Source organism: Suricata suricatta, chromosome 3 (genome assembly GCF_006229205.1).
Source record: "Suricata suricatta isolate VVHF042 chromosome 3, meerkat_22Aug2017_6uvM2_HiC, whole genome shotgun sequence".
NCBI lineage: Eukaryota > Metazoa > Chordata > Mammalia > Carnivora > Herpestidae > Suricata > Suricata suricatta.
Genome location: NC_043702.1, coordinates 32,976,980 through 33,003,860, shown reverse-complemented (window position 1 = coordinate 33,003,860; position 26,881 = coordinate 32,976,980). Strand labels below are relative to the sequence as shown.

The 26,881-nt window shown below is 41.8% G+C and overlaps 1 long non-coding RNA gene across 2 annotated transcripts; it reads left to right on the top strand.

The window, feature by feature from the left end:
- Window positions 1-5,309: 5,309 nt before the first annotated feature.
- Window positions 5,310-25,462, top strand: LOC115287539. Of its 2 annotated transcripts, none has more exons than XR_003906527.1 (3): window positions 5,310-5,431; window positions 11,947-12,045; window positions 25,346-25,462. It is a non-coding gene; the product is annotated as an uncharacterized LOC115287539 (long non-coding RNA). The 2 variants fall into 2 exon arrangements; XR_003906528.1 differs by lacking the exon at window positions 25,346-25,462 and adding an exon at window positions 14,339-14,364.
- Window positions 25,463-26,881: the final 1,419 nt, after the last annotated feature.

The following is a 26,881-nucleotide window of genomic DNA, read 5'->3' as shown; positions in this document are numbered from 1 at the left end:
AAAGAACAACAACAACAAGCCAGCACCCACGTAACAGTCCTGTATGCTGCTTGTGCATTCTTGTCCATGTTCTACAAATACAACAATCTACATGGGGCAATAAAGCCATTTTAGAATGGGTGTTGCCTCGGTGGGACTGGGATTTGGAGAAAGAAGAAGACACGATGCAGGAGTCTCCTTCAGCTGGCTGCTGGATCTGGGGGTATTCTTTTTTTTCTGAAGTCTTTTTGCGTGTCAATGCTGATTAATGTAATTTGGTCACCAAACAGGGTGATTTCTCAGTTTGCCCCACTGTGAATATTGGCCAAGTAAGGTACACGGGATGGATTTCTTCTTGATTGGGGCAGACTAAGTTTCTTAATCTGTACCTGTCTGAATTTTGGGCGGTGATTATTTCCGTGGCGGTGATATAATCAGTGTTGCCAAGGCGGGGATAGGGTGGTGACTCACTTCTTTTGCCCTGAGCCATTGTTCTTGCATTTCTGGTCTGGAACAGGAAGCAAGCCTGCAGACGAGAGCCTTCTTGTGATGCCTCCGAGTATGCCAAACCTATTCTCATAAATCAGGTTCAAATGCAGACCCAACTTTCTTCATCTGTGACCCCCACTTGCACACCACTGCTGCTGACATTTTTCCATTCCCAGGATGCACAATCAGAAGCTCCATACTGGATCTGATCATTCTACATTTCAGCTTATTTTGCCACTTGCAAGCATTCTTACCCCTTCCTCATGTCATCCTGGATCTGCAGCTCTTGCCACCCTGAAAAAAGACAATGAGCCAGTTTTGGCTAGGTGCTGCTTGCTGCCACCAAATTAGCAACATTAACCCTTGGGTCTGGTCACTTACTGATGCTGAAAATGAGGACTGTGAGAGTGACAGAGAGGTGTTACTGTGCCCATTTTAAGGATCAGAAAATCAAGGCTCAGAGAAGCTAAATAATACACAAGGTTATACTGCTAGAAATGGGGAAGGACCAGACTTGAACTCTATCTGGCTGACCTCCGAGTACAGAGGCCTGTCCTTCCTGTCTGTCCCACACTGCTCTTGTGAAAATATTTCCTGACAGATAGAGGGTGGGCTTATCCCGAGTAGTTAGCACCCCATTTCAGGTCTTGGAGATGGGAGCCTGGCCTCTCTGCTGGAGGTATCACCCTGAAATGTCAAGGAGAAGCCAATTTTATCAACAGGTTCAGGCCTGTAAGAAATGGGCTTGGCCTAAGTTAAATATTGTGATAAAATATTAAAACAGGCAGTTCTGTTACTGGTAAGAAAGATGGTTCATTCTGCCAGTAATTCGAAATCACCACCGTTTGGGGAAGTTAGGCGAGTCCAACTTCCTCAGGTTCCTGGAACCAATTCCTTAGGTCTGGGACCTCTGTATATGATGCGTCTACTTGGCCATGCTTCCCCTTTTTGCTCTGTGTTCAGTAAGAGGTTACAGTTTCTAGGAAGGACGATGAAGCGAATTCAGTGGCAGGCAGAGAATACATGTGGGGGCCTGAGCAGACCGATCTCACAGCTCCTTCCCTGGGTCAGCCTTTGCTCAGACACCTCAACTCTGCACAGGCAGGGCAGTGAGTGATGGTCCTGCTCCTCTACCCACCCGCCTGCTGTGTTATCTCCTGGAGCAAATCGTAAACCTGGCCTCTTTCTAGAACTATCTGTCCATTTTGGAGCCATGGGGTTTAGAATTCTGACCTCATCATTCTTCTTTCCTCTTATTGTTCACACTTTTGTTTCAAGTGTCTAAGTGTTTATCTCATTTCATCTTTTAAAAATCCCTATTTTGTTTGTTTGGGAATATAATACAAGCAGCTGGTAAGACATTTAAACAGTACAGAGGATACATAAGGAAAAGTAAATTTCACACTGACCCCATCCCCAAGTCCCCAGTTCCTTCCACAGAAGTAATTATAGTTTCTTCTTTTTAGTGTTATTTATTTAAGTAATCTCTACGGCCAGTGTGGGGCTCGAACTCACAACCCCAAGACCAAGAGTTGCATGCTCTTCCGAGTGAGCCAGGCAGGTGCCCCCAGAGGTAATTACTGTTTCCAATATTTTGAAAAGCCCTTCAGAGACATGTTATTCTTATATAAACATACCTGTATCTGTGTCTTTCTCTCATTTCCCCCTTCCCAAATGCTGGCAGACTATTCTGCACTTGGGTTTTTTTTTTAATTTTTTTAATGCTTTTTATTTATTTTTGAGAGACAGAGAGAGACAGCTGGAGCAGGGGAGGGTCAGAGAGAGAGGGAGATACAGAATCTGAAACAGGCTCCAGGCTCTGATCTAGCTGTCAGCACAGAGCCCGACGCGGGGCTCGAACCCACGAACCGTGAGATCTGACCTGAGCCGAAGCCGGGTGCCTAACTGACTGAGCCACCCAGGCGCCCCTGCACTTGGGTTTTTTAATTGGACACATCTCAGAGCTTATTCTATATCAGAACATATAGGTCTCTCTGATCTTTTTATGGCTGCCAGTATTCCATTATACGCATGTATTATCAGTGACCTGACTAGCCCCCCACTGATGGGCATTTAGGGATTGCAGACTTCATAAAGGCAGAAGCCAGATCTTATCCATCCTTTGTTTCCTATGTTTCAATCGAAAACAGTGCTCTGCCTGAATTGTTTAGTAATTAAAACACAAACACAAACTACAAACACATTCATTCATGAAAATTGGGGAACAGCTCTTATTTATTCTCAGCTCTGAGCTTTACATCTGCTGCTTTGCTGCAGTAAAAATGTTCTAGTTCTCATTTAGCTTTCTCATCAACCACAGGTACTCAGCCCTGCCACGTAGCAAGTAGTTAGAAAACTTAGAGATGCAAAAATGTTCCTGACTTCTAGGAAATTATAATCTGGTTGGAGAGAGAAAAACTGTACTTGTTGCAAAAGTGGCATAACAAAATAATCAAGAAAGGATGGATAAAATTTTTAAATGGTGTCAGGACAATTGGTTCTCTATCTGCAAAAAATAAAGTAAGATTCCTACCTCAGACCATGCACACATACACAAAAATTCCAAAAATATAAATGTTAAAACAAATCTATAGGAGCGCCTGGGTGGCTCAGTCGGTTGAGCATCCGACTTCGGCTCAGGTCATGATCTTACAGTTCGTGGGTTTGAGCCCCACATCAGGCTCTGTGCTGACAGCTAGCTCAGAGCCTGGAGCCTGCTTCAGATTCTGTGTCTCCCTCTCTCTCTTACCCTCCCCTGTTCCCACTGTCTCTCTCTCTCTAAAATAAATAAAAACAGTAAAAACAACCTATAAAGGCATTAAAAGAAGTATAGGAAATAAAAGACCAGAGAAAGTTTCCCTAGGCAACTCATAGAAGCCAGAAATCACAAAGGAAAAGACAGATACATTTGTCTACATAAAAATGTAAATTTTCTGTGTAATTGGAGACACAAAAATGACTAAAACATAGGCAATGATGTTTGGGGAGATGAAAATATGTCCATTCTATCCTGATAACTAAAAAGAAAGCAAGCTGTAAACCATATATAGACTTAATATAAATTGATATAGATATTCAGAGTCCAGTCAGGGAAAGAAATGGAAAATTTAATAGGAAGAATCAACCAGTAAAAGAAAGTTAACTACTGAGAGTAAAATGTCTTTAGGGCTGGGAAAGGAGTACCTGTGGAAAAAAGAAATTTGGAAGACTCCTCCCCACCCCACAAAGGTTGGCCAGCAGAACCAGTTGAAGAAGCTGTGACCGTGCCCACCGATGGTAGAGAAGTTCCCGGGAGTGTCCCGCGCTCACCTGCAGTCTGCAAGGGAAGGCTTGTGAGCAGGAGGCTTCCGGAGGGCATGCTGGCAAAATTCCTGGAGTGTGAGCACCACTAGGTCTTCTGCAAACTGCTGGCAGCTCTGCCATAGAAGCAGGAAGACAAGCACCCTGAACTAGGAAGAGAAGCCCTTCCTTGGCTGCCTTGCACGGTCTCTCCTCCAGCATCAAAATCTAAAATTGTGCCAGCTGGTGAAGGAGCCATTTTCCTAGGGCGGAGCCACAGTGCCATCAGGCAGGCAGGAGGAGAGTGGATTTGGCGCTGAGAGGCAGCACATGGTTCGATACAAGATGGCATATATGATATGTGTACACATTCACGCTTATTTATGTATTTACTCTGTACACCAGGAGCTGTTGTAATTCTTTTTGAGTGCATTAACTCATTTGATTTTCACAATACTCCTCCAATTCTTCAAAGGAGTTATTAATATCTGTATTCTATGAATGAGGAAATTGAAGCAGCTCTTAAGTGACTTGCCCAAGGTCACACAATTAGCAAATGGCAGGACAAGAATCATTATGGCTTTATAAGCATAAAAATAGAGGGAAAGGATCAAAATAACAGTGTCATCTCTCTAGACAAGATTAAAGAGGTCATGGAAGATGCTTTTATTTATTTATTTTATCAGTGCTTCAATAAATAAATACAGTGATAGACTATTGCTTTTATTGCGGGGTTTTTTTTTTTTTTTTTATATGTGAGAGGGCTCTTTTTGGGAGGGGGTTATTTTCCAAAGAAGAAACTGAAATGATTGATAAATGACAACTGTCTGTGCCAGGCAGTAAGAATCAAGTGTCCCATGGGCACCACGTGAGAACTCTCAGCAAGAGGAAGTCATACCTAGAGGGAGTGGCAGAGGCCTGAACGAAGGTTTAGAAGAGGGTGAGTCACACGGTCCCAGTGTGGTTTCTGGCTCACGTTGTGTCAGGTCTGATCCGTGGCCGATTACTCACCCTGAGCTGCCTGCCCTCCTCTGTCTCAACAGCTTCCAGGAAGAGGTGGCTGGTGGCTGTCTGAGGGATGCAGGTGGGGGAAGGGGAGTTAGCACCTGGGGAGCACCTGCTCTCTGTGAGATAGGACATGCAAGCGCCCCAGATACTGCTTTGCTCATCCCTCCAAAGCAACCTCATCAAGCAAGTCATTATTATTGCTATTTTCCATATGGAAAATATGGAAATTGGATGATTGAAGCAAAGGAAAGTATCTGGGTCTCAGGAAGAGGCGGGGCCAGGGTTTGATCCAGATCTGTCTGATTCCAAAGTCCAAGCTCAGTCCACCACCTCCATCTACTTTCCAGATTGTGAAAGGCTTTTCCTAATGGCCTGCTTCAGGAACACATAACCAACTGAGCCACTCAGGTGCCCCTTGTGACTGATCAGCAACTTTAGATCCTTCTCTGAGATAAAGGGCTACAGGTAAAAGTGTCAGTAGAGGGAGAACTGAGCGGAGGTGTTGACATTTGTTTTCAACTCATGGTCATCTCTTCTTCCTTCTAGGAGTGGCCCTTAGTTTGCATCTCTTTTCAGACTGTGAGGTTGCTTCTGGACACCCTCAACATAGTTGGCACTTGAACTTTGGGAACCCTGAGCTGAGCCTGGAATTTCCAAGATGGGCACAAGAGACGTGGTGAGCATTGGTGCCCAATGGGCCGACTTTAAAAGTGTGTCAGTTGGGACCTACTCACCCTCTCTTTCCTTATTAGTCCATTATGATTACCCGCAGGCTGGGTATGCATAGAGAGGGCGGTATGTAGCCGTGTCCTTGATATCTGTGCTAATGAGCTAATGCAATGTTCCCTTATAGCATGGGGCCCACTGGCGATACCGGGCAGCGCATGGTCATTTTGCACTAAACAACAGTGGATCATATAGTGAAGTTATTCTCTTTATAGTTCTCTTACATCAGGGCAAAACATCCACTGTTAATGCTAATATATCTTTAATATATCTCAAAACATGCTAACTTCCCTTTCTGACAAAGGAGACATCTTCTTTAGTCATTCATCAGTTGATAGATCTTTGGGCTCTTCCCATAGTTTGGCTATTGTTGATAACACTGCTATAAGCATTGGGGTGCAGCGACCCCTCCAAATCTGCATTTTTGTATCCTTTGGGTAAATACCTAGTATTTAAATTACCATAGTGCAATTGCTGGATCATAGGGTAGTTCCATTTTTAACTTCAGAGGAACCTCCATACTGTTCTTCAGAGTGACTGCACCAGTTTGCATTTCCACCAACAATGCAAGAGGGTTTGCCTTTCTTGGCATCCTCACCAACACCTGTTGTTTCCTGTGCTGTTAACGTTAACCATTCTGACAGGTATCTCATCGTGGTTTGATTTGTATTTTCCTGAAAAATGAGTGATGTTGAGCATCTTTTCATGTGTCTGTTAGCCATCTGGATTCTTTGGAAAAAATGTCTATTAGTGTCTTCTACCCATTTCTTCAGTGGATTATTTGTATTTTGGGTGTCGAGTTTGATAAATTCTTTATGGAGTTTGGATACTAACCCTTTATCAGGTATGTCATTTGAAAATAGCTTCTCCCATTGTGAAGGTTGCCTTTAAGTTGTGTTGATTGTTTCCTTCACTGTGTAGAAGCTTTTTATCTTGATGAAGTCCCAATTGTGTTTGCTTTTGTTTCCTTGCCTCCAGAGACATGTCTAGTGAGAAGATGCTATGGCCGAGGTCAAAGAGGTTGCTGCCTATGTTCTCCTCTAGGATTTTGATGGTTTCCTGTCTCATATTTAGGTCTTTCGTCCAGCTTGAATTTATTTTTGTGTGGGATGTAAGGAAGCGGTCCAGTTTCATTCTTCTGCACAATGCTGTCCAGTTTTTCCAACATGATTTGTTGAAGAGACTGTCTTTCTCCATTGGATATTCTTTCCTGCTTCATCCAAGATAAGTTGACCATATCGCTGTGGGTCCATTTCTGGGTTCTTTATTCTGTTCCATTGATCTATGTGTCTGTTTTTGTGCCCGTATCATATGTGCTGATGACTACAGCTTTGTAATATAGCTTGATGTCCAGAATTGTGATGCCTCCAGCTTTGCTTTGCTTTTACAAGATTGCTTTGGCTATTCAGGGTCTTTTCTGGTTCCATACAAATTTTAGTATTTTTTTTCTAGCTCTGTGAAAAATGCTGGCAGTACTTTGATAGGGATTGCCTTCAGTGTGTAGATTGCTTTGGGTAGTATAGACATTTTAAGAATGTTTATTCTTCCATTCCATGAGCATGGAATGCTTATCCATTTCTTTGTGCCCTCTTCAATTTCTTTCATAAGCGTTGTATAGTTTTCAGAGTATAGATCTTTTACTTCCTTGATTAGGTCTTTCCTTGGTATCTTATGGGTGTGTTGGTGCAATTGTAAATGGGGTCGATTCCTTGCTTTCTCTTTCTCTGCTTTTTTTTTTTATTAGTGTATAGATTTTTTTTGTTGATTTTGTATCCTGCAACTGCTGGATTTGTGTATTTGTTCTAGCAAGTTTTTGTTGGATACATAGAGTATCATATCATCTGAGAATAAAGTTTGACTTCTTCTTTGAGGATTTGGATGCCTTTTATTTCTTCTTCTTGTCTAATTGCTGAGGCTAATACTTTGAGTACTGTGTGAAATAGTAATGGTCATAGTGGATATCCTGTCATATTGCTGACCTTAGAAGTAAAGCTCTCAGTTTTTCTCCATTGAGGATGACATTAGCTGTGGATCTTTCATATATGGCCTTTATGATGTTGAGGTATGTTTCTTCTATTCCTACTTTAATGAGGGTTTTATAAAGAATGGATGCTGTATTTTTGTCAAATGTCTTTTCTGCATCTATTGAGAGAATCATATGGTTCTTTTCTTTTATTAATGAGGTTATCTTGTTGATTTACAAATACTGAACCATCCTTCCAGCCCAGAAAGAAGTCTCACTTGATTGTGGTAAGTAATTCTTTTTAGGTACTGTTGATTTGATTTGCTAGTATCTTATTGAGAATTTTTGCATCCATGTTAATCAGGGATATTGGCTTGTAATTCTCCTTAATGGGGTCTTTGGTTTTGGAATCAAAATAATGCTGACCTTGTAGAATGAGTTTGAAAATTTTCCTTCCATTTCTGTTTTTTGGAACAGTTTGAGAAGAACAGATATTAACTCTTCTTTAAAAATGTCAGGTAGAATTCCCCTGGAAAGCCGTCTGGCCCCGGACTTTTGTTTGTTAGGAAATTTTTGTTTACTGATTCAATATTGTTGCTGGTTATGGGTCTATTCTATTTCTTTCTGTTTCAATTTTGGTGGTTTATATGTCTCTAGGAATTTATCCATTTTTTTTCCAGAATGCCCAATATGTTGGCATATAATTTTTCATAATATTATCTTAGAATTTGTATTTCTGTGGTGTTGGTTGTGATCTCTCCCCTTTCATTTGTGATTTTATTTACTTTGATCATTTTTCTTTTTGATAAGTCTGGGTAGGAGTTTAAAAAGTTTATTAATTTTTTCAAAGAATCAGCTTCTGGTTTTAATGATCTGTTCTACTGTTCTGTTTGTTTCAATATTGTTCATTTCTGCCCCGGTCTTTATTATTTCCTTTCTTTTGCGGGCTTTAGGCTTAATTGCCGTTCCCTTTCTAGCTTCTATTGGTGTAAGGTAAATTGTATATTTGAGACTTTTCTTTGCTTCTTGAGGTAGACTTGTATTGCAATATATTTCCCTCTTAGAACTGCCTTTGCTGCATCCCAAATGTTTTGGACTACTGTGTTTTCATTTGCTTTCATGTACTTTTTTATTTGTTCTTTAATTTCCTGGTTAACTCATTCATTCTTTAGTATGATGTTCTTTAACCTCCATGTAATTGTGGTCTTTCCAAATGTTTTCTTGTGGTTGACTTCAAGTCATGGCATTGTGGTCTAAAAATATGCATGGTATGAAATCAATTTTTTAAATACTTGTTGAGGCCTGATTTGTGACCTAGTATAAGATCTATTCTGGAGAATGCTTCATATGCACTCAAAAAGAGTGTATATTCTGCTGCTTTAGGATGGAATTTTCTGAATATATCTGTTAAGTCCTTCCTGCCCAATGTCATTCAAAGCCATTGTTTTCTTGTTGATTATTTGCTTAGGTGATTGTGCATTATTATAGTCCTCTTATACTGTTGCCTTCTTATCAACGAGTTTCTTTATGTTCATTACTAATTGATTTATATATTTGGGATTTTTCAAGTTGGGGGCATAAATATTTATAATTGTTAGATCTTACTGATGTATAGACCCCTTAATTATGAGGTAATACCTTTCTTCTTCTCTTGTTACAGTGTTCGCTTTCAAATCTGGTTTCCCTGTTTTAAGTATGGCAACTCCAGCTTCCTTTTGATGTCCATTAGCATGATCAATGATTCTCCATTCCTTCACTGCCAATCTTAGGTGTCTTTATGTCTAAAGAGAGTCCCTTGCAGGAAAGTGGATCTTGTTTTTTTATCCATTCCGATACCCTATGTTGTTTGATTGAAGCATTTGGTCCATTATATTCAGAGTGATTATTGATAGATATGAATTTAGTGCCTTTGTGTTACCTGTAAATTGGTGTTTCTGATGATGTTCTCTGTTCCTTTCTAGTTTTCATTGCTTTTGGTCTTTTTCTCCCCCAACCCCCCACTAAGAGTCCCCTTCAATATTTCTTACAGGGCTGGCTTAGTGGTCATGAACTCCTTTAGTTTTTGTTTGTATGGGAAACTCTTGATCTCTCCTTCTATTCTGAATAGACAGCCTTGCTGGATAAAATATTCTTGGCTGCATATATTTCCCATTCAGCACGTTGAATATATTCTGCCACTCCCTTCTGGCCTGCCAAGTTTCTTTGGAGAGATCTGCTGTGAACTTGATCTGTCTTCCTTTGTAGGGTAAGGCCTCTGCCCACCCCACCCCACCCCACGCTGCTTGTTGCTTTCATGATTCTTTCCTTGTCTGTATATTTTGTGAATTTGATTATGATATGTCTTGGTGATGGCCAACTTTTGGTTAACTTAATGGGAGTTCTCTGTGCTTCTTGGATTTTGATGCCTGTTTCCTTTTCCAAATTTGCCCAAATAAACCTTTTCCCCCTTTTGTCTCTCTTCATCTTCTGGGACTCTTATGAGTGTTATTACATTTTACGAAGTTGCTGAATTCCCTTCTACTTTCATGATCCAATACCTTTCTTTCCCTCTTCATCTTCATTATTTTTCATAATTTTATCTTGTGTATTGCGGATTTATTCCTCTGCTTCATCCATCCTCATTGTCATGGCATCTATTTGGGTTTACATCTTGGTTATAGCATTTTTAATTTTGGCCTAACTAGTTTTTAGTTCTTTATCTCTGCAGTAAGGGATTCTTCAGTATCTTCTATGGTTTTTTTCAAGCTCAGCTAGTATCTGAGCTATAAATGTAGTTTTAAATTCTAGTTCAGACATCTTATATATGTATGATTTAAAAAAAAAATTTTAATGTTTATTATTTTTGAGAGAGAGAGAAAGACAGAGTGCAAGTGGGGGGGGGGTGGGTGGGCAGAGAGAGAGGAAGACACAGAATCTAAAGCAGGCTCCAGGCTCTGAGCTGTCAGCACAGACAGCTTGAACTCACAGAATTGTGAGATCATGAGTTGAGCTGAAGTGGGATGTTTAACTGACTGAGTCACCCAGGTGCCCCTTACTTATGTATGTATTGATTAAAGCTCTGGCCATACTTATTCCTGTTCTTTCTTTTGGGGGTGAATTCCTCTATCTTGTCATTTGTCAAGGTAAAAAGTAAAAGGAAGCTAGATCTTAGGTGTGTTTTTGTCTACTTGTTAAACAAAGTTATATCAAATATATATAATTTTTAAAGTATCAAAAATAAATTTTTAAAAATTGCTTTTTCTGCATTCCAAGAGGGAAAAAAAGAAACACAAAAGAAGCTACATCCTATTTATCCTAGAGCTGAACCTTTGTAGCACTCTATGATCAGTAGAGTTGGTGTGTACAGGAGGTTTGTGGTGGTCTTCTGGGGGTGGGGCCTGCTGTGCTGATTCTTGGGTGGACTTGACCTAATGGAGATGCACCTGTAGGTTGCATAGGGATGGCCAGAGCTTGGTGTAAGTGGCTCCAGCTTCCACTTGGTGGCACTGTTTTCTCACAAAGTCACTCAGTGCTGATGGGCATGGTGAAAATTGTAATTGTGTTGCCCTGCTCTCTCTTCCTGGAGCAGGGATCTTGCACCTGCCACTCTTCAGGAAGCCCTCACAGAAGAGCAAAGAAGCACCTCTCTTGTGTCCCCAGCATCCGCGAGATCTCTGCCTTCACCCTTCTGCATCTCAGTTTTCTGCTTGCCAAGCTGCACAGTACCCCTGTGTTTTATCTCAGGCATTTGGCTGGGTTTCAAACGTCCAAATTTTAGAGATCTGCATAGCACAAAGCCTAGCAAGTCCTCTAGGGGAGTGACTTGCTGCACTGTGGCTGATTTTTGGCTTGTTATTTGGCACATTAGTTATGTGACTGCACAGTGGTTTGGAGTTTACGGTAAAGCACGCAGAATGCTGGCACCAAGGCTCGCTGCCCTCAGCCAGTATCTCCGTTCCTATGTTAGTGACTGAGACAGCTCATTGGTGCCCACGTGGGCCTTTTGCTCCCAGAGAGGCCATTCCACATCTCCCAAATGCAGCCCAAGCAGGGAAACTGCTTCTGGTGTAACCTAGGGGATCCTCAGACCATGCTGCCTGATCCTGGGTCTCCCTCTGCCCTTCTTCCCCCAATAGAGCATTGCTAAGACCACCAGGTTCAACTCTGGTGATGGTACAGACTTCCAAAACCGCAGACTTTGGGCTCGGCTGTTTATAAAAACTTGCGGTATCCAACCCTTCTCTTTCTTCCAGACAGTGGTTTTGGGGAAGAGCTTTACTTGTGCAGTTCTCTGCATGCACTTTCACTCTTTCTTCTTCTCTCTTTCCCTCTTGCTCCCCACTCTGTGATTAGGGCTCTCTCCCCACTGGAGTACCCATCGCTCTTCTCTCCCCCAGATCAACTCTCCACAGCTCCTACCTTCCACAATGTGACAGATTTTTTCACCTCTAGTTGTGCACTTTTGCTTTCTCAGTCTTCAGACTGATTTCTTGGGTGTTCAAACTGATTTGATCTTTATCTAGCTGTGTTTGAAGAATGAGGCAAACCTATACAATACAAGTCGCTACTGGGGAGGGACAGCTTAGCCAACTGAAAGCTGACATCTGCCTGCCATGGCAAAGGTAAGTCTCATATTGCTAGAGCATGTTCCCAGGGAACATTGGCATTGGTATTGGTGGGTAAGATTACTGCTTGTTTTTCATCACTGCTGGTAAGAGTTGCCTTTTTTTGCAACAGAAACTAATGTCCCAAGGTCTCTGAAGCACTTTTTAGATTCGCAGAATCACCTTGCCGAGACTGAACCCTCTCAGATAGCCCTCACAAACTCTCAGTATTTAAAGTCTAAATGTCCTCTTGTCATTATTGCTTCCTCAAATGTTTTTATTGCTAGGCCCCCTGCAACACCCCTCAAGAGCTGAGCTACAGAGTGCTCAGTACAACAGATAAGATGAAGATATCCTGATACAGCTTACTTCAGTTTTATTTTTTTTGTCTTTGCCATAAACAAATGGATTTGAAATCATATCAGACTAATCCACAACATCCCCCAAGAAAGTATGCTAGTTGTTAAAGTCATTAGTTTATTATGCACTAATGGGTGGCTCTGTCATCTGGCTTCATCTTGGTTTAGAAAGACAGGACTTAGAGTTGAAAATAATAGTCTTTGGTTCTGCGCCAATGCCACCTGTGGGCCAGCTTTTTGTGATAATGAAGCAACAGCCTTAGATGTCAAGCACGACAAGGGTTAAAAGGTTAGCCTGGGGAACAATGGAAAGTGGCATTTTGCATTCTCATCAAACAATTTTGGGAGAAGTGGGGTCCCGAATAAACATGTAAGAAGACCTTGGACAAAAAAGATCTAGGCTGGCGTAGTCAGTTCTGGCTTCTTGGAGGAAGTGAATAGTGTTTTGTGAATTCACACTTTATTTTTCTTTTCTTTTTCAAAATGTTATTTAAATTCTAGTTAACATACAGTGCAATATTGGTTTCAGGAGAAGAAAGTGATACATCACTTGCATAAACACCTAGTGCTTATCATAACAAGTGCCCTTCTTAATGCCCATCACACATCCAGCCCATCCTCCACATACCTCCCTCCATCAACCCTCAGTTTGGTCTCTATCTTAAAGTGTGTCATATGGTTTGTTTTCCTCTTTTTCTCTCTTCCCCCCCTTCCATATGTTCAGCTGTTTTGTTTCTTAAATTCCACATATGAAATCATATGGTATTTGTCTTTTCCTGCTTGACTTATTTCACTTAGCATAATAGACTCCAGCTCCATCTAGGTCATTGCAAATAGCAAGATTTCATTCTTTTTGGTGGCTGGCCAAATAATATTCCATTGTATGTATGTATATAATATATACATCTTTTTTGAGAGGGGGGAATGGGGGGGCAGAGGGAGAGAGAGAAAAAGAGAGAGAGAATCCCAAGCAGGCCCTAAACCCAGCTGAGAGCCTGACATGGGGCTTGAACCCATGACCATGAGATGATGACCTGAGCTGATATCAAGAGTTGGACACTCAACTGATTGAGCCATCCAGATGCCCCCACATCTTCTTTATCCATTTATCAGTTGATGGACATTTGGGATCTCTCCATAGTTTGGCTATTGTTGATAATGCTGCTATAAACTTTGGGGTGGATTCACACTTTGGAGCATCAAATGGAGAGTGTTCCAAGATGGTACAACACATAACAGGGGGGCAAAAGTGAGAAAGGTGGGTGGAATAAATGATATTATCAAGGATCCAACGCTGAGATGGACTTGAGATACTGTAGAAAAGAGCCTTGAGAAGACTTGGGGTGTCTTTTGAGACAAGCAGAGAACTTTTTCTGTTTGAAAAATATCCTTTGACTATGTGGGATATCACTTAAGTATCCAAAGGTTATTATTGAGGCAATTTCAGGGAATAGCCACTCCTATTCCCACACAGGGGCACCTAAACTTTTATTCTCTTTTCTCTTCTGAAATGCATTTCTCCTCAACTGTTAGGTATTTTCATCTAATTTCTTTATGTTGTTGCCTGATCTGCTTTACACTTTTTGGCTAATAACAAATCATTTTTAGGAGTTCATAGATACCCATCAGCTTACTTTGGTTTCCTCCTTGAATCTCTGGTATCTTGGGCTGATTGTGCTTTGGGCTTATTTGCTTTCCATTAGTGATCACATCTTTCTGCTTTCCTTCCCTTCTGGCTTGGCAATTTGGGTTCAGATGTCATGGGCAATGGGCAATCATTGCCCCCTTGTCTGTGAGCTTGCTCTTGTGAAGCTCCCACTGCCACAGGATTGTGAAGCTTTTGACCTTGTCCTTGATGGCTTCAGATAGAATCTGGTACAGCATTTGCCTATTGATAATTGAAACCAAATGCATGAAACTAGGCTTACTTCTGCCTTTCTTTCCAATACCAGCTAGCCCCCACTCTCAGAGCGCCGGGAGACTTTTGATCCCTTTCAGCCTGTTCACTTGTCTCTCTTGCCTTCCTAAGAGGTGAGTTTATAAATTTTTGCATAGATATTCCTGAGGGTCCCATATTACTGAAACCAGGTTTTTCTCTAGCTTGTGGGAAGTAAGGCCTAGACCTGCAATGTTTCATAAGCCAAACAGACCCAACCCCACTATATTAAGAATTCATATATCTAACAAAGCCAATAATTCATGTCCATTTAATAAATGACAAAATAGATGAACAGTCAATATATACAAGAAAATTTCTGTTGTTAAAGCAATTACAGGATATAGAAAAAGAAAATTTTCCAACTCATTTTGCAAGGCTCACTTAGACCTAAATCCACAACCACAACGTAAACAACTTTTTTGGAAACTGAGATAATAAAATCTTATAATCAACATCAATTTTTTTTCTTGAAAATTTAATACCCCTTCCTGATGAAAAAGAATACTAGGGAGCTTAGGTTGAAAAGAAGAATACCTAACTTGATAAAAATAATTGTCAGATCCAGATGGTCAGCAGACACATGAAAAGATGCTCAACATCACTCATCATCAGAAAAATGCAAAAGAAAATGGCCACTAGATATCACCCCACACCTGTGAGAAAGGCTAAAACAAAAAACACAGGAAACAACAAGTGTTGATGAAGATGTCAGAAAAAAAGGAACCCTCTTGCACTATTGGTGGAAATGCAAACCAATGTAGCCATTTTGGAGAACAGGATGACAGTTCCTCAGAAAGTTAAAAATAAAACTACCTTATGATCCAGTGATTGCACGACTGGGTGTTTACCCAAAAGATATAAAAACATTAGTTCAAAGGGATACATGCATCCCAATGTTTATAGCACAATACATAAATTATGGAAGGAGCCCAAGTGTCCATTGATTGATGAGTGGATAAAGGAGATGTGGTATATAGATACAATGGAATATTAGTCATTCATCAAAAAGAATAAAATCTTGCCATTTGCAATGACATGGATAGAGCTAGAGAGTATTATGCTAAGCAAAATAAGAGAAAGACAAATACCATATAATGTCATTCATATGTGGAATTTAAGAAACAAAACAAAGGAGCAGAGGAAAAAAGAGAGAGGGAAAGACAAACCAAAAAACAGATTCTTAATTATAGAGAACAAACTGATGGTTACCAGATGGGAGGGGCGGGGGTGGAAGGGCTAAATAAGAGACGGGGATTAAGAAATGCACTCGCCATGATGAGCACTGGGTGATATTTGGAATTGTTGAATCACCATATTGTATAACTGAAACTAACATCATACTGTGTGTCAACTATACTGGAATTAAAAAATTTTTAAATAACTGTCAGAAACCTAAATAAAAAATCATACTAGAAAAACTTTGTAGGCATTCTCATTAAACTCAAGAACGTGATAAAGTTTTCCACACTGTTCTGGAGGTCCTTGACAATTTAATGAGTTAGACAACTTAACAAGTTAATTTAATATGCATACCCAGTGTGGGGGAGGGCAGCTTACCTGTGCTGTTGAAGAGGAAAAGCCTTTGTAATTGCATATGGCCAGGCCTGAAAGATCACACACAGGATTTTGGCCTCAGCTCTATCTTTTGATATTTTAGAGCCCAAAGAAGAAACATAGGCTATCCCATCATGGGCCTGGATGGGTCAGATTTTGAGGGACTGTATCAAGAACCAGAAGGTCAGAATCAATACCACTCCAAGGAGGATTATTGCACTTGCCTAGAAGATTGAACATAAACATGAACCCCAATCATTGCCAAGCTAAGAAAAGATGTCCCATATTCCATTTGGGCTTACTGTACAGATCCTGGAGGGTTTTTTCCTAAGGCCGGTGATGGATTATTCCATTCTGCCAGTCTCATTAATCCAGGTACAACACAAAGTGCCAGCAATTGCATAGACCTCATCTTGCCTGGCTGTAAGGAGTCAAGGGTTATGTAGTTATCCAGCACTTCTTGGGCCAAGGAACTGAAACTGATCTGTTGTGCTTCAAAACCTGAAGTAGTGCCATTGATGACCTCAGGTAGTGCATGACTCCTTCTGATTGAAGGACTCTCACAGTAGAAATAGTCATCTGGAGTGGGTAATGCCTCCTGGCAAATCTGAGTAACCAGAGTCTGCCTGGTTTTGGAGTTCCCATCCTTCTTGGTGTAGTATGATATGTGTAACCAGGGTTGGGGGACAGGCTGTTTTGACTATTTAGAAGTTTCTTATTAGTGTCTCATATGCATGTTTCTTTGCTAGGAGGAAAGCAGATAGATGAAGACCTGATATTTACTAAAGAAATAACATTCCAAAGGGGTGCACAAAGTGCTGTGAGTGGGCAGAGTTCATGAATGGAATTGAAAAGTCTGTGTAAGTTGGGCCATGTGTAGGGAAGAAGGTCTCACTACTGAGGTCAAAATAGTCCCAGTGGTGGATCCCAGGTCTCTTTGCCAAGATGTTCCTTTTTCCCATTTCTGACAAGTTAACACCTAGGGAGGCATTTGGCTCTTTCAATGTCAGATTCAACTGCAGCAATATTTTGGGTTCAGAGTAATATGGTAGGAGTACCTGAGATACATAGAAGGGTCCCTATTTAAGGAAATACCTATTTGTAGTGTTCAAGCAGCAAGCAGTCAGATGCTTATCTGTGTGGTCAGGTGGTGGGTGACAGACACATCTAGCAATTTGTCAAGTGTAAGGCAGGGAAACTTCCTGGGATGGGCATGTCAATGAATTTGGTAATGTGGAAGTCACACAGGCTACTCTGTGGGAGAAGAGAGAGGTTAGATTTTCATCTCTCCTTTCTGCATAACCAAGCTCATAGGACAAAAGGTGCTCACATCCTGTCAGTTGGAGGGACTTCTCCCCACTGACTGCGATGCAGGTAGTCTGTTCTGTACCGTGAGCAAAGATAACACCATTTACCCATCCCCCCAATGAAACCTTAATCTTCTGGCTTTGATTCTCTTGTGACTCAACAAAAGTTTCTATTCTATGTACTAATACTGATATCATGGAGCTACTGGGAGCAAAGTGGTAGGGCCAACTTAAAGAAAATATTGGGTTAAAAATGGTAGGTTAGCAGTGATTATCTTCAAAGACCTTGTAGACAAAGACCCATGCTTTGTACCCTGCAGGGTAAATGAACATCCCATTCATTTGAGTCTTCAGAAAGAGGCTGAAGGGAATAGAAGGATTTTGCACAGTTCCTCACAGAGACCAAAAGTGCAAAATTGGAAGAAAAGAGCAAACAGCCTTATCAAACATTTGGTACAAATAACAAGTGCCCTTTCAGGAAATTGCTGCCCTGAGGACCAGACTGCTCACTTGCTCACTGCTCACCATAGTCCAGCCTGGGGTTATCTTACTCCCTCCTACCAGCTGCTTAAGCCTGTCCTTTAACTGTCCACTAAAAATGCTCAATCAGCCCTGTCACTTGGGGATAATATGGGGGTATGAAAGCTCCATTATATGCTCCATGATATGTGGCTTTGGGCTGTTATTAGATCCAGTGTGCTCAGGAAACCTGAGGAGAAAAGAAATTTGGTCTTGTTGGTCCTGGATAGTGTGGCCTGAGTCAATGGAATACATGGGAATGTCTAGGCCAAATCCAGAGAGTGTCAACTGCAGTCGGGAGCCAGCGAAACCCTCTGGATGAGAAGAGAGGCCCAATATGATCTACCTGCAATGTCTGGCCCACTGACTCAGGAATATGTCTCTGTGCAGGATTTTTTGCCTTGTCCATGATATGGCAGTCAGGACAGCTTTTCTATGCAGTTTCAAAGTCTTCTGAAGACAGTCCATGTGTGTAGGCTTAGTCTAGGATGGTGTCTGAATTTCCATGGGCCACACTCTCTCTCATGGATCCAGAATCCAGAACATCTGCTTGTCCTGGGGCAAAAGACATTTTAGTCTCTGTGTTTAGTTGACAAGCAGAGCTTGCCCATTGATTTATGTTTTTCCTTGTCAGGTTAGGAGGTGTTCTGGTGAACATCTGTGTGGATAACAGAAAGCATATTAAGAGAAAACTGATCTTTATCCAAATGTTTTGTTTTTACAGTGGGACTTGTTTTATACAATAGTTTGAGGCTTGACAGTGGCCTGACCAAATAGGCTGTTAGCACAGCCCATAAGTCAATGAAATATAGCGGGGTCTTTCATTGGAGAGGCCTAGAAAGCCACCCATACTGCATGAGGGTCTTCCCATTGTGGTGAACATTCCTTCTGCACTTGCTAAAGGACAAAGTGTTTCAGGTTAGAAGGCAGGTGCACTGCCTTACAACCAGATAGAAGCTAACTGTAAAGGGCCATCAGTGAACCACGTTCATGCAGTTCTGAAAGGTCTTTATATCTGGGCCCATGGCTCCTCTACCAATATGCTTTGTGGGCAGAGGGGGATTCTTGAGACCATTTTATGCAGTTGTGAGACCCCAAGTAGCTGGGGTTTTGTCCACACATGTATATACCATTTCCACTTTACTATGGATGATCCTGAGCCACCCTTAACTCAGAAATCTGAGGTCTCTGCTCAGATTCACAACATGATTTGGATTTCTGGTTTTAAGATTATTTCACAGTTATGGATCATATCGTTAGTATCCACCAATATCAAATAATAGGCCAACAGTGATCTTTTAAAGAAGTGTGTAATTTTCAGCCAAATCCAGGAGCTCATGGGTCCAAAAGCACAACAAAAGCTTATGACTTGTAGCAGTGTCCTTTTGCCATAGGCTCCAATTCACAAATGAGGAGGTTGTTGAGATCTATAATTCAAATGGAACATGTGGTTCTGCATGGTCCAGATTACACTTGGGAATTTCAGTGGGGTATTAGGACTCTGCACTTGTCTGAGTTAACAGCCTAACCGTGTTCCCCCATGAAGATCAACAGGGTGTCCATTCCTTGCTGGTGGTGTCTTTGTTTGGGCCCACCAGGAAGAAGCATTAAGAAAGCTCTAGGAGCAGGGCTTTTTCCAAGTCATGGCCCACCAGTTGATAGTAGAGAGCTGGGGAGTTTAGGTGGCCTTGTACAACGACATTAAATGTATGTCGTAACTCATTTCACATGAAGGAAAACTAATCCTGATAATTAGATGAGGATTCTGAAAAAGGCATTTGTGATGTCAGCTGTCACATACTAAATTCCCTCAGCATAGGCAATAGCTTCTGTAGCAGTCACGATGTCGGGTACCACCAGTGTAAGGGCAGCTCTATGGTATTGAGCCACCTGAAGTTTTGCACAAAGTCAGAGAAGGTATTGAATGGAGAGTCGGGCAGCCAATGTAGTTTTGGGGGGACAACAGCACTAACAGCTGGTTGTTGGGCAGATTCATGGTCTTCCATATACCCCAGTAAGATGGCTCTAACAGTAGCAATTCCTATCAGGGGTAGAGAGTGAAGATGATTGGGGATATGCAGAGACAATACATCAAGATCATTAATGTATTCAGTAGTAAGGTGTAACAATGGAGGTTGGTAGAGGATCAAAAGGACTATCCATAGTTGGACTTGGGCAAAGGTCCCAGTGGTGGTGTCTTCAGCTTCAAATCCAGAGTGCATTGTCTGTTTGGTAGTCATATTGGTGGCAGGGGTTGGGAGATCATAGTCACCAGTGCATCAGTATCTAAAAGGCCCCTAAATTCTTGCCCATTTCTGCATCAAACTAACCTTAAATGTGGCCTCTAGTATCACCTGAGGACAGATAGACTTTATCTAAGCCCTCATCTTGTTTACTTTTGAAAGTGGAGAGGTCTAGGTAAAAGCTTCTGGAACTCTCTGATTCATCTCTAGTTCTTTGGGAGGGATAGAGTAGTCTGCATTTGTCATAGATTTGATCAGCATCAGATCCTTGTGGGCTGTCTGTCAAGCTCCCTCTGGCTTGGTGCCTGCCCATAAATTCCTTGGTGCTTGTCCACCAATTTTTTCTTTTGAGACCTAGTCATTGAGTAACCCAAATCAGAGATCTCTTAGAGAAGACCCTCACCTGATTGTCTAGATCATTTTTGCCTTTCTTTCTATTGATCAAGTTGTGCTATTTTGGTAGTAGCTGCTTTTTCCATGCTTGAGAATTTATCAGATATGATCTGAATTGTGTCTTAGACCAACTGACCTGACCTCATGAGGATGTTTAATTGGGTTTGGTAACCAGGAGGAGAGGCACTAACAAACCCAGAATTCTGAGTAGGATTCACAACGTCATCATCTGCTCTTCAAATTTCCTTACTGTACATCCAAGGAACCATCAGGGCAGCCTATCACTGCTTAGGTATGGAGTGAGACATGGGTCTCCAGCCAACACAGCGGCTGCCTCAGATGTTAGGCAAGGACCTCCTGTGACACTGTGACTATGGCAAATAAGCTGTCACTGCTGGAGTGTGAATTGAGCTATGTCCCTGCTAGTTTTCTGGTTAGCTGCTCCTTTCCTAGACCATTGGCCAATCAGAGTAGGCTTTTCTTTTTGTTGTTGTTGTTTCTCTTTATTTTGTTCTTTATAAAAATGTTCATTGATGGTTCCATATTTGTAGCCCTGTCCAGTTCTCAGTCTGGCATATGGGAGATAAAAGAAAGCTTACGGGACACAACAGTGTCCTTCTCCAAACCTCAACACCTCTCCTTACTCTGCCACTTTCTTTGTACCTCGGAGAGTCTTTGTGTAATTGCAGAATTATCCTCAGGGTATTTGGCTATACTTAGAGGGGGAAGAGCAGGGAAAAGTAAACATATGCAACTGTGTCTCAGAATTCAAAGTTCCTTCTCATTTTAACACAAGAAAAAATTCAAACTGAATCACATTATGAGGTCTAGAGTTTTTTCTGTGTCCTTCTCTGCTTTATACCAGGACAGTATCTGGCTTATAATAGGGCCCCCCTCCCCCACTTTTCTCATTGCTAAATAAATAAACAAATGCATATAAATAATAACACATAATAATTACATATATCTCCCCCACCCAATGAATGAATGTCTTAACTAGAACCCTGGAAGAAAAATAAGACACTGAATGAAAAAAAAAGCATATCATCACGTACTCATTAAATATTTGTACTGAAGGTATATTTTTAGTTTTTCATTTTACTCTAGAGAGAGAGCAAGTGGGGAAGAGAGGCAGGGGAGAGAGAGAGAATCAAGCAGGCTCCATGCTCAGCACAGAGCCCAACAGCTCTCCATCCTGCAACCCTGGGATCATGACCTGAGCTGAAATCAGGAGTCAGACACTCAACCAACTGAGCCATTGGTGTGCCCTGGACTGAAGGTATTGTTTAGTCTAACTCCCTAACGCCCTTATTTGAGAATGTAGACATTGAACTGAGAGCTGAATTGTGCAATGCAAATGCAAGATATGTACCTCACTTTCTGGCCCGTGCTCTCTCCACTCTGTGTCACAACCTGTCCTGCTGCCATGGCATGGGAAATGTGTGCCTCATCTACTTCTTGGATCCTCAACTTCTTCACATGGATTTGCTGGATCTGCTCTACATGTGGAAATTTCAGATGATGTGTTCACAGGGAATGTAGCCAAATGTTCTTTATTTGACTTTTATTGTGTTTTCGGAGGAGTTTCTTGGCAAGAACACATCCCAGAAAGAAGCACCTGTATTTGTCCTCTGGTAAGGTTTATTTAAGATTTTCGGAAGGAACCAATTTATTCTAGAATTTCCTAGGCTGGTAGCCCCTTGGACGTCCAGATGATACTTTTCCTTGAACTGAATATATATAAATCACAAGTTGCTCTTGCTATCAACTGAGAATCCATCCAGTTGAGTTCTTATAGTTTTCAGGTTGGAGGTCCTTCCTTCTGGCTCTGTCCTTTATCCTCAGCTCTACTTTCCCCCGGGGGTTGCTGGACTTCTCAGAATTCCTTTGCACAATAAATTAATGAATAACAGCCTCAACTTTTAAGGTCTAAATACCCTACTTCCTTAGTCATGGTAATTATTTCTCCCTTTTCCCCCACTATTTAAATAATTAACAAGATAAAGACAAATATCCAGAACGATAGGTTCAATTAATTTGTTAGAGCGACTCACAGAACTTAGGGAAACACCTATTTAGGTTTACCACTTTATTAAGGAGTATGATAAAAGATACAGATGACCAGTCAGATGAAGAGATATATAAGATGAGGTCTAGGAGGATCCCAAGCCCAAGAACTGTCTCCATGGCACTGGAGCGTGTCACTCTCCTGGTGTGGGAGTGTTTGCCAGCCTGCAAGTTCCCAGGGCCCCACTACTGGGATTTTATGGAGTCCTCCTCATGGCATGATTAATTGTTAACGCCATTTCCAGCCCCTCTCCCCTTTCTGGAGGATGGGAGCAGGGAGTGAGGCTGAAAACTCCAAGCTTCTAATCATAGCTTGGTCTTTCTGGGTACCAGCCCCCATCCAGCAGCCCACCCAGAGTCACCTCGTTAGAACAAAAGATGCTCCCAGTGCTCATAGCACTATGAGAGCTATAAGGTTTTAGGAGCTCTCTGCCAGGAGCCGGGGCAGAGCCCAACATATATTTTCTAGTATCTCACAGATGGGGACATGGCTGACTGAGGCGGCTGTGACAACAATCACAAGTGGCAACATTATCAGTTTAGGTTTTCAGCTTGAGTGAATCTGTCCGTTAATAGTCACCTCAAGGCAAGATGCAAATTTCTGCTCAGAAAATCATTTGAAGGTTTTTCCCTTTAGAGCTACGACATCGAAGGGGCTGGGCTGCAGAGGAGATGCCAGCGTGTGGTTTCTGGTGCCCGCCCTGGGTGTAATGTTTACTGTTAGGCTGCTCTGCAACACCCCTTTCTCTTATCAATGCATGTTGGCGATTACTCCACGTCTTAACATTTCATCCTGTTTGCAGACCTGCCTTCATGCTGCTGAACAGAAGCTCTCAGTGCTTTTTTTTTTTTTTACGTTTGTTTGTTTGTTTTTTAATGCAAGTGGAGGAGGGGCAGAGAGAGAGGGAGAGATAATCCCAGGCAGGCTCTGCACTGGCAGTTCAGGGCCCAATGCAGGGCTTGAACTCACAAACCATGAGACCATGACCCAAACTGAAGTCAGACACTTAACTGACTGAGCCACTCAGGTGCCCCTGGAAGCTCTTAAATCTGAAACATTCCAGCCGATCAGGTTTTCCCTTATGGTTAGTACTTTTGGGGGGTCTGTAAGAGCCTTTGTTTCCTTCAATATCATGAAGACATTCTCTTAGGGTTTCTTATAAAGACTTTATGCTTTCCCTTTCATATTTAGAGTCATGATCCACGCGGGTGTGAGTTTTCTGTAGGTAGGAGATAAAGGCTCATTTTGTTTTCATACGGCTGGATACAGTTGATCTGTCACTGTTAATTATAAAGACTATTCTTTTTTCAATTTACTGCAGTGTCATCTTTATCCATTAATCAGGGGATAATAAATATGTGAGACCTTTTTTCTTTTTAAGTAATAGACTTTATTTCTAAAGAACAGAAAGTACGGAGTTCCTATATATTTCTCCCAGCCTTTCTCTCCCCACATACTTTCCTCTAGGACTAACATCTTGTATTAGTGTGGTACATTTGTTGTAATTGATGAACCAATATTGACACATAATTAAAAAAAAAATTTTAAATTTATTTTGAATATTTATTTCTGAGAGAGAGAGAGGCAGAGACAGAGCATGAGCATGAGCATAAGCAGGGGAGGAGCAGAGAGAGAGGGAGACACAGAATCCAAAGCAGGCTCCGGGCTTTGAACTGTCAGCACAGAGTCTGACGCGGGGTTGGAACTCAGGAACTGTGAGACCATGACCTGAGCCAAAGTTGGACACTTAACAGATTGAGCCTCCCAGGTGCCCCTAATTATTATTATTATTTAAAAATTTTTTAATGTTTTATTTAATTTTGAGACAGAGAGACAGAGCATGAGAGGGGGATGGGCAGAGAGAAGGCGAGACACAGAATCCAAAGCAGACTCCAGGCTCTGAGCTGTTAGCACAGAGCTAGACGTGGTGCTCGAATCCAGGAACGTGAGATCATGACCTGAGCTGAAGTTGGAGGCTTAATGACTCAGCCACCCAGACACCCCTGGGTGCCCCTAATTATTAACTGTTTATACTTTATATTAGGATTTAGTCATTGCATTTATTGTGCACTTCTACTTTTTTGTCAACTGCAAAGTGTCATGTACCCACTATCACAGTATCACGTAGAATAGGTTCACTGCCCTAAAAATCCCCTGTGTTCCACCTACTCATCCTCCTTTCCCTAAGCTCTAGCAAACACTGGTCTTTTTCCACCACCCCACCACCCACAACAGTAGAGTTCATTTTATTGATTGGCCTGAACTCACTGGCCTACCGATAGGAACGGTCTTCATTTTTCTCCAGTAACTTTATTTATTTATTTATTTATTTAGAGAGCATGCTGGTGGGGGAAGGGACAGAGGAGGCCCAAGCAGGCCCTGTGCTGCCAGTGCAGAGCCTGATGTGGGGCTTGAACCCACGAACTGTGAGATCATGACCCAAGCCAAAGTCAAGAGTTGGACACTTAACTGAACCACCCAGGCACGGCAATTTATTTATTTATTTTTACTGAAGTATAGTTGACACCAAAGTTACATCTCCCATCACTACTTTCAGTGACGGTATGAGACATCTCCTGTGACAACCCTGCCTAAACACTGGGCAGACCCCACAGTTCTCGGTTCTCTTTTGGTTAGAAGAAAGATAGTATTTAGTAATTATGACCCATTTTCACCTATTAAAAATTTATTCACATATTATAAAATTTCCATCTCGGCTAAAGTCAAAGGATCTCCATTACCCTTAGCTCAGAGGTGAGTCCTGGTTAGGGGACCTTCAGTAGAGGAGGGGACTTTTTTCGTTGTCATTTCACTCTCCACCCACTCCAGAGTTTCTGGCACCCCCAGAGTGGTGCAGGGGAACAAAGTAAGGAGGCAGAAGTCCTTCTATTTAACTATCGATCTCTCCTGGCATTCCTTGTCTACTGTCCTAACAGGCATCCCGGTTCTGACACATCACACACAGATGTCTGGGGAATTCCAGCTTTCCACAGTTACACTGGAGTTTTTTGAGAGTTAATACAGGATCTTGCTCATCACAATCAAGCTCCTAACCATAGGTATGATCTCCACAATATCAAGGCCCTGGCAACCAGTTATTCTGGGTGGGGTCCAAACAGAGATTTTGAGCTAGGCAATTTTTGTCTCATAAGAAAATCCTGAATTGTACCTTCCTTTCTTCCTGGCTTCCCTCTGCTGAATACTGGTGACATCAATTATTTTCTTACCTTCTTCATGTTCCAAGTCAGATGCAGGCAGCAGTCTGCATGTTCCCACTGCCCCCCAAATACCAGGGGTTGCAAGTGAGGCTCTTTCAAGAACTTCCTCAAATCATTCCACTTCAGTGGACTTACTGTAATGGTCCTCTGAGGTTCTGTGGTTCCTCAGATAATACAGTGCAAGTCTTACCTTCTTTCAAGCACCTGATCAATTTAAGTATATAATAAAGAATTGAACTTTGCCCAAAAAGAAAGCTGACCTTTGCCTCTGGCCTCTGGGAGGTAATCTCTGTGATTTGGAATGTCCTTTTCATGCCTGGGGGAGTTGAACTATGCCAGAAAGTTTAAAGATGTGATTTATGGTGGGGGTTTTAAGTATCAGCTCAGTCTCCCAGAGGAACTGGAGAGCCATGCAGGCTGATGACCACAGATCCCTAGTAAAGACTCTGGACACCAGGGCTCAGATGAACTTCCTTCATTGGCAGTTTTCAGTGTATATTGTCACAGCTCATTACAGAGAGGAGTTAATGTTCTCCATGACTTCATGGGGAGGGGACAACTAAAAAGTCAGCTTTTGGAATCCTTCTAGACTGTCCCATCTGTCTCTTCCCTTGGCTAATTTTAACCTGTATTTTTTAGGATACACACAATCACAACCATGAAATAATACCACAACCATGAATATAACAGTTTTCAATGATCAAACCTGAGAGCATTTTGGGGAACCCCCTGAAGGTGCAATTGTGTCAGAAGTGACTGTGGTTTGTGGACAGCCCCCTAACTCTGTTGTGGTTCCCCCTGCTCCCCACACCACCAAGCCATTGACGTCACTTTCTGTGGACACTGATTGGATATTCCACAAATTTAACTCAATTTTGACACTACCTACCTGGAGATAGGGTCAGATCCCACAGACTAATGGCTCAGTCCCACAAGACCGTCCTCCATCCCCAGCTCCAGATGCCAAGAGCAAATTCAGGTTGTTACTTATACTTCTGACTGACTGGTTATAAACTGGGGGTTCTCACAATCCCTTCTTTAGGTTCAACTGACTTGTTAGAGTGGCTTACAAAACTCAGAGAAACATTTAAGTACTAGATTGCCAGTTTATTACAGAGGATATTAAAGGAAATACAGGAACACCAGATAAAGAGATACACAAGGTGAGGTCCAGAAGGGTCTCAAACATCAGAACTTCTGTCTCTGTGGAATTTAGGGCCTGACATATGGGTGCATGTTTACTAACCTGGCAGT